The sequence below is a fragment of the Lithobates pipiens genome, unplaced genomic scaffold (assembly GCF_037356315.1).
Source record: "Lithobates pipiens isolate NorthernLeopardFrog02 unplaced genomic scaffold, aLitPip1_a1.2 Scaffold_28, whole genome shotgun sequence".
In the NCBI taxonomy this organism is placed as follows: Eukaryota; Metazoa; Chordata; class Amphibia; order Anura; family Ranidae; genus Lithobates; species Lithobates pipiens.
Window position 1 is genome coordinate 89989015 of NW_027507789.1, and position 6661 is coordinate 89995675.

Below are 6661 nucleotides of genomic sequence, written 5' to 3' on the forward strand. Positions count from 1 at the left end.
TGGAGCGCCGGAGGCCGCGGGCGCCATCTTGGCTGGATCCGGCGTGGAGGCCGGAGGCTGCAGCGGGACCAAGTACCTGTCCGTGGCAGCAGCGGCGGACCCCGCTCGGCTGGCTGTGTTCCGCCGAAGCGCGGGGATGTCGGCGATGCCGAAATATGCGACCAGACTGTGGTAAAGGGGTGCGGAGGGGTCACGGACCGGGAGCTCCGGAAAAGAGTGTCCTCACTCCTTCATGCCTAGGCCACGCCCCCCTGGTTAGTGTCTTGATTGGGAGATCGCCTGGGAATACTGGATGCCGTAGGCTTCTTTTTATGTTGTTGGCTTTGACCTGTTTTTTTTTTAGCTTGTTTCCCAAGGTGACCATCTTGGCCTTTGTCAAGAGGCTTCAGAGTGCCCGAAGAGAGTGCCTACGGCCAAATCACCTATATAGTATCTTATATATAATAACTAAAAATATTATTTATTATTATAGATATAGATATATAGTATAGTGATTTGGTCGTAGGCACTCTCTTTGGGCACTCTGAAGCCTCTTGACAAAGGCCAAGATGGTCACCTTGGGAAGCAAGCTAAAAAAAACAGGTCAAAGCCAACAACATAAAAAGAAGCCTACGGCATCCAGTATTCCCAGGCGATCTCCCAATCAAGACACTAACCAGACCAGATCCTTCTATGGCACCTGGTCTTCCCAGGGAGTCTCCCATCCAGGTACTAACCAGGCCTGACGCTGCTTAGCCTCTGAAATCAGACGAGATCGGGTGCTTTCAGGTTGATGTGGCCGTAAGTGTTCTCCTCAAGACACACCCAACCCTCTTGACAAACGCCAAGATGCTCACCTTGAGAAACAAGCAAAAAAAAACAGGTCAAAGCCAACAACATAAAAAGAAGCCTATGGGCTTACAGCGGACCTTAAAAGATGGGACCCACTAGCTCTGTCATGGTTCGGACGCTGTAATGTGTTGAAGATGAACGCGATGCCACGACTTCTGTATCTACTACAAGCCTTACCTATCAAAATACCCCAGACTTTCTTTCATGCGGTTCGCTCAATCTTTATCAAGTTCCTCTGGCGCGGAAAACATATGCGTATTGGTAGGGCAATGCTATTGCGACCGAAATTGCGGGGAGGTATTGGCTTCCCGGACCCTGCTCTATATTACACAGCGACGCACATGACACCGGTGGTTGACTGGTGCCGGTGTTCTGCCATATACTGTCCGGCCATGATATAGTGTCCGCGCCGTACTGCGCATGCGCAGTACGGAGCAGACGAAGCTTCGGAAAATCTCCGAAGCTGAACGGCGCCTGCGCGGTGAGTGGAGGTGGTAGCCCCACCATCCAAGCGGACATAGGGTTGTGAATATTAGAGGGCCCCTCGCAGGCGAGCTTCGCTCGCCACGCTTCGGGCTCGGCCTCGCTGCGCTCGGATCTTTTATATTCTTACTCTATGTCCACTTGGATAGTGGGGATAGAACCTGGACTCAGTGCGCAGGCGCCGTTCATGCTCGGCAATTTTCGGAATCTGTGTTGCTGTGTACTGCGCATGCCTACCCTTCTTAGCATCAGAAAAGAGAAGAGATAGGGCTCTTTCAGGGTGATGCTGCTGTAAGCGATCTCTTTGGGCACTCTCAACCCTCTTGACAAATGCCAAGATGGTCACCTTGGGAAACAAGCAAAAAAAAGAAAACGAATCAACGCCAACAACATAAAAAGAAGCCTACAATAACTGGTAATCCCAGGTGGTCTCCCATCCAGGTACTAACCAGGCCCGACTCTTCTTAGCCTCCAAGATCAGATGAGATTGGGTGCTTTCAGAGTGATGTGGCCATAGGCAATCTCTTCAGGCACTCTCAACCCTCTTGACAAACACCAAGATGGTCACTTTGGGAAATAAGCGAAAAAAAAACAGGTCAACGCCAACAACATAAAAAGAAGTCTACGACACCTGGTATTCCCAGGCGGTCTCCCATCCAGGTACTAACAAGGCCCGACTCTATTCGCCTCCAACATCAAACGAGATCGGGTGCTTTCAGGGTAATGTGCCCGTAGGCAATCTCTTCAGGCACTTTCAACCCTCTTGACAAATGCCAAGATGGTCACCTTAGGAAACAAGCAAAAAAATAAAAATAAGTCGGAAGCTAGAGACAATACGGCCCGAGTCCTCAATTTAATCCATGCGGCGCATGTACAGGGAAGGCCCTTGCTTATGCTGTCAACGGACGCGGAGGAGGCCTTTGACAGGGTGGCCTGGCACTTTATGCAGGCCACCCTGGAACATATAGGTCTTGGCCCCAACATGATGAGCTGGGTAATGTCGCTTTACTCCACGCCATCGGCAGCGGTACGGGTGACCGAGTGGTGCTCGGACTCTTTCCCCATCACTAATGGGACGAGGCAGGGGTGCCCTCTGTCTCCCCTAATTTTTATTCTGACACTGGAACCACTTATGTGTCACGTTCGGAATGACCCGAATATTACTGGCATATCCAAACCCTCGGCACAGCACAAAATTGCGGCGTACGCTGATGATCTAATTTTTTCCATCTCCAATCCACACATTTTGCTTCCCAAAATACTTGCGTCTCTACAGCGACACGGCAGCCTATCAAACTATAAAAACAATTGCGCCAAGTCGGCTGTATTGAATATATCGGTCCCGGATGGTGAGGCCAAGAGGCTCCGCTCCTCTTTTCCATTCTACTGGGCTGAAAAATCTATACGTTAACTGGGCGTTGACATCGCAGCGGATTTAGCGCAATTGTACCTGCTTGATTTTGTCCCTCTCCTGGATAGACTGAAATCTGATTTGGGAAACTGGCATGCTTTAACACTGACCTGGTTCGGGCGCTGTAATGCATTAAAAATGATGGCCCTCCCTCGGATCTTATACATGTTCCAGACATTACCGATCCGGTTACCCCCAATTTTTTTCAGACAACTGCAGGTGCTGCTCCGGGACTTTATTTTGGCGCGCAAACCGCCCAGAGCCCGTTTGTAATTGCTTGCCAGACCAAAGGACAAGGGGGTCTGGGTCTCCCAGATCTCAGACAATACTACAGAGTGACTCTGCTAGCGAGAGTCGTTGATTGGCATTGTAATGGCCCACACAAGCAGTGGGTGGAGATGGAGATTGAGGATGGATCCATTCCCCTATTGACCTCCCCGTGGCTCCTGTCCTCCCTACCAAAAGACCTCAGAGGTCACCCCGTAGTGGGAGCTACGTTGGCTGTTGTGCGGAGGTTGTTCCGCTGCACACACATTGCTCCCCTGCCATCACCAATGACTCCGGTTATAGGTAATCCAGACTTCCCATCGGGATTTACCAACAAGAAACTGCGACAGTTGACAGTGGTGGGGAAACAGCGTCTGGGAGAGGTGTGGCCCACGGGAAGGCTCCCGACCACGCAAACTGTCGCCGAGCTTTCTGACCCTCCGCTTGACTTGTTTAGTGCTTATCAACTTCGTCACTTTCTTCTGGCCATACAAAGGGCCCCCTACACTCCTAGAGACCTGACACCCTATAAATCCATCTGTCACAAAAGGGAACCTGTGCGACACACCCTCTCCCTTCTGTACAACCTATTGAGTAGTCAGGAGGAGGAGTCGACCCCCACCATTTATCCACAAATGGGAGAGGGACTTAGGCATCACATTTACCCCACAACAGATAGGGAAGATCTTGACCTTAGTACATAAAGCTTCCATCGCAAACCAATATCAAGATACAAGATAGTCTCACGCTGGTATAGAGTCCCATACCTTCTGAATAAAATGGATAGATCGATCCCGGATGTTTGTTGGAGGTGAAATTCAGATATGGGGACCATGGGACACCTTTTCTGGGCATGCCCGACCTTGAGGAACTTTTGGGTTCCCAGTAGCGTGCCTTCTACACTTGACCGAACAGCCTGTTCGAAAATACAAAAAAACCCTCACGATGCAACTCCTGAATGCCGCCCGGGCCTGCATTCCCGCACTGTGGAGGCAGCCTCAGCCCCCATCCAAGGTGCTGTGGTATTCCAAAGTCAATCATATTCTCCGGATGGAAGAATTGACCGCCACCCTTCACAACACTGAAGAGGCATTTAGTGTTACATGAAGGCCCTGGAGGTATTTTACTGGTACTCGAGACTACATTCGGGAGGTGAGCAGTGCCTCCGTCCCAGAAAATGACTGAACATCTAACGTTTACCTACGTAGGCCATGTCTGCCCTGGGTGGCATTCCCCCCCTCCTTTTTGTCTTTATTTTTCTTTTTTTCCCCGTCGCCATCCCCCCACCTCCTCTCTCTCCGTCTTTGCACTCTCTTCTTCCCCCGTCCTCCCTTTTGACTATGCCTTGTCTCCTTACTAGCCTTCGGGACCCAGAAGAACCCCAGGGTTCTGGACATGACCGGCTCATATTTTACTCTGGTTCACGTAGGTCATGATAAGCTGGCTCGCTGTGGTCCCAGTTGTTCTCCATGATTACATTTGTCCGAACGGAGCTGCACTAGTTATACTGTACTACATGTCGGAGGTGGGGTTTCTCTATTTTCTGCATGAAACTGTAGGACTCCCCTCTGAGAACCCAGAGTTATTTGGCTGCCTATTTTTTGTTAGCATGTAATTGTGACCCTGGGTCATGCTGTATGGTTATATTTATGTTGTTCTACTTAATAAAAGAATAATAAAAATAAAGAAAATAAGTCAATGCCAACAACTTAAAACTAAAGCCTATGGCATCGAGAAATCCCAGGCGGTCTCCCATCCAGGTACTAACCATGTCCCAACCCTGCTTAGCCTCTGAGATCAAATGCACGCTCAACCCTCTTGACAAACGCCAAGATGGTCACCTTGGGAAACAAACAAAAAAAACAAGTCAACGCCAACAACATAAAAAGAAGCCTGCGGCATCTGGAAAACCCAGGCGGTCTCCCATCCAGGTACAAACCAGGCCCAACCCTGCTTAGCCTCTGAGACCAAACGAGATTGGGCGCTTTCAGGGTGTTGTGCCCGTAGGCAATTTCTTTGTGCACTCTCAACCCTCTTGACAAATGCCAAGATGGTCACCTTGGGAAACAAGGGAAAAAAAACAGGTCAAAGCCAACAACATACAAAGAATCCTACGGCATCCGGTATTCCCAGGCGATCTCCCAATCAAGACACTAACCAGACCAGATCCTTCTATGTCACCTGGTCTTTCCAGGCAGTCTCCCACCCAGGTACTAACCAGTCCTGATGCTCCTAAGCCTCTGAAATCAGACGAGATCGGGTGCTTTCAGTGTGATGTGGCCGTAAGCGTTCTCTTCAAGACACGCCCAACCCTCTTGACAAACGCCAAGATGGTCGCCTTGAGAAACAAGCGAAAAAAACAGTTCAAAGCCAACAACAAAAAAAGAAGTCTATGGCACCTGGTATTTCCAGGCGGTCTCCCATCCAGGTACTAACCAGGACCGACACTGTTTAGCCTCTGAGATCAGATGAGATTGGGCGCTTTCAGGGTGATGGGGCCATAGGTGATCTCTTTGGGCACTCTCAACCCTCTTGTTAAACACCAAGATGGTCACCTTGGGAAACAAGCGAAAATAAACAGGTAAAAGCCAACAACATAAAAAGAAGCCTACGGCACCTGGTATTCACAGATGGTCTCCCATACAGGTATTAACCAGGCTGTACACTGCTAGGCCTCCGAGATCAGATGAGATTGTGCACTTTCAGGGTGATGTGGCCATAGGTGTTCTATTTAGACACTCTCAACCCTCTTGACAAATACCAAGATGGTTATCTTGGGAAACAAGTGAAAAAAAAAAAGGTCAACGCCAACAACATAGACCCTGGCGGTCTCCCATCTGACCCAGACCCTGCTTAGCCTCTGAGATCGGGCGCTTTCAGGGTGATGTGACCTCAGGCGAACGCTTTGGGACATACTCAAAACTCTTGACTGATGCTAAAATGGTCACCTTGGGAAACAAGCGAAAGAAAAACAGGTCAAAGCCAACAATATAAAAAGATTCCTACGGCACCTTTAATTAGGTACTATCCAGGCCGGACCCTGCTTAGCCTCTGAGATCAGATGAGATCGGGCACTTTCAGGGGGATGTGGCCGTAGGAGATTTCTTTGGGCTCTCTCAGCCCTCTTGACAAATGCCAAGATGATCACCTTGGGAAACAAGCGGAAAAAAAAAACCATGTCAACGCCAACAACATAAAAAGAATGCTACGGCACCTGGTATTCCCAGTTGGTCTCCCATCCAGTTACATCAGGCCCGACAATGCTTAGCCTCCGAGATCAGACAAGATCAGGCACTTTCAAGGGGATGGGGCCATAGGCGATCTCTTCGGGCACTCTCAACCATCATGACAAACGCCAACATGGTCATCTTGGGAAACAAGCGAAAAAAAACAAGTCATTGCCAACATTGGAGGCTAAGCAGGGTTGGGCAATCAGTTTCCTTGCCTGAAATAGGCATCTCAGAACTGCCATCTGGCTACTTCCCGGGTTTCCAACTCCTTCAACTAATCCCAGGAGACAATACTTCGCCTCCATCCTGGTGGAGGTTCCAACCACCCGATCAATGGTTCCTGTCACCTCTGTCCAGTAGCGGATCAACTTCGGGCATCTCCAAAACATGTGCATCATGTCTCCCCCCATGTTCCCGCACCGGGGGCAACTTGCGTCCG

General features: G+C 49.8%; 2 pseudogenes; both read right to left on the reverse strand.

The window, feature by feature from the left end:
• Positions 1-1714: 1714 nt before the first annotated feature.
• LOC143937406 (5S ribosomal RNA) lies at positions 1715-1833 on the reverse strand (annotated as a pseudogene).
• A 3546-nt stretch (positions 1834-5379) lies between these two features.
• LOC143937005 (5S ribosomal RNA) lies at positions 5380-5498 on the reverse strand (annotated as a pseudogene).
• Between the last annotated feature and the right edge of the window lie 1163 nt (positions 5499-6661).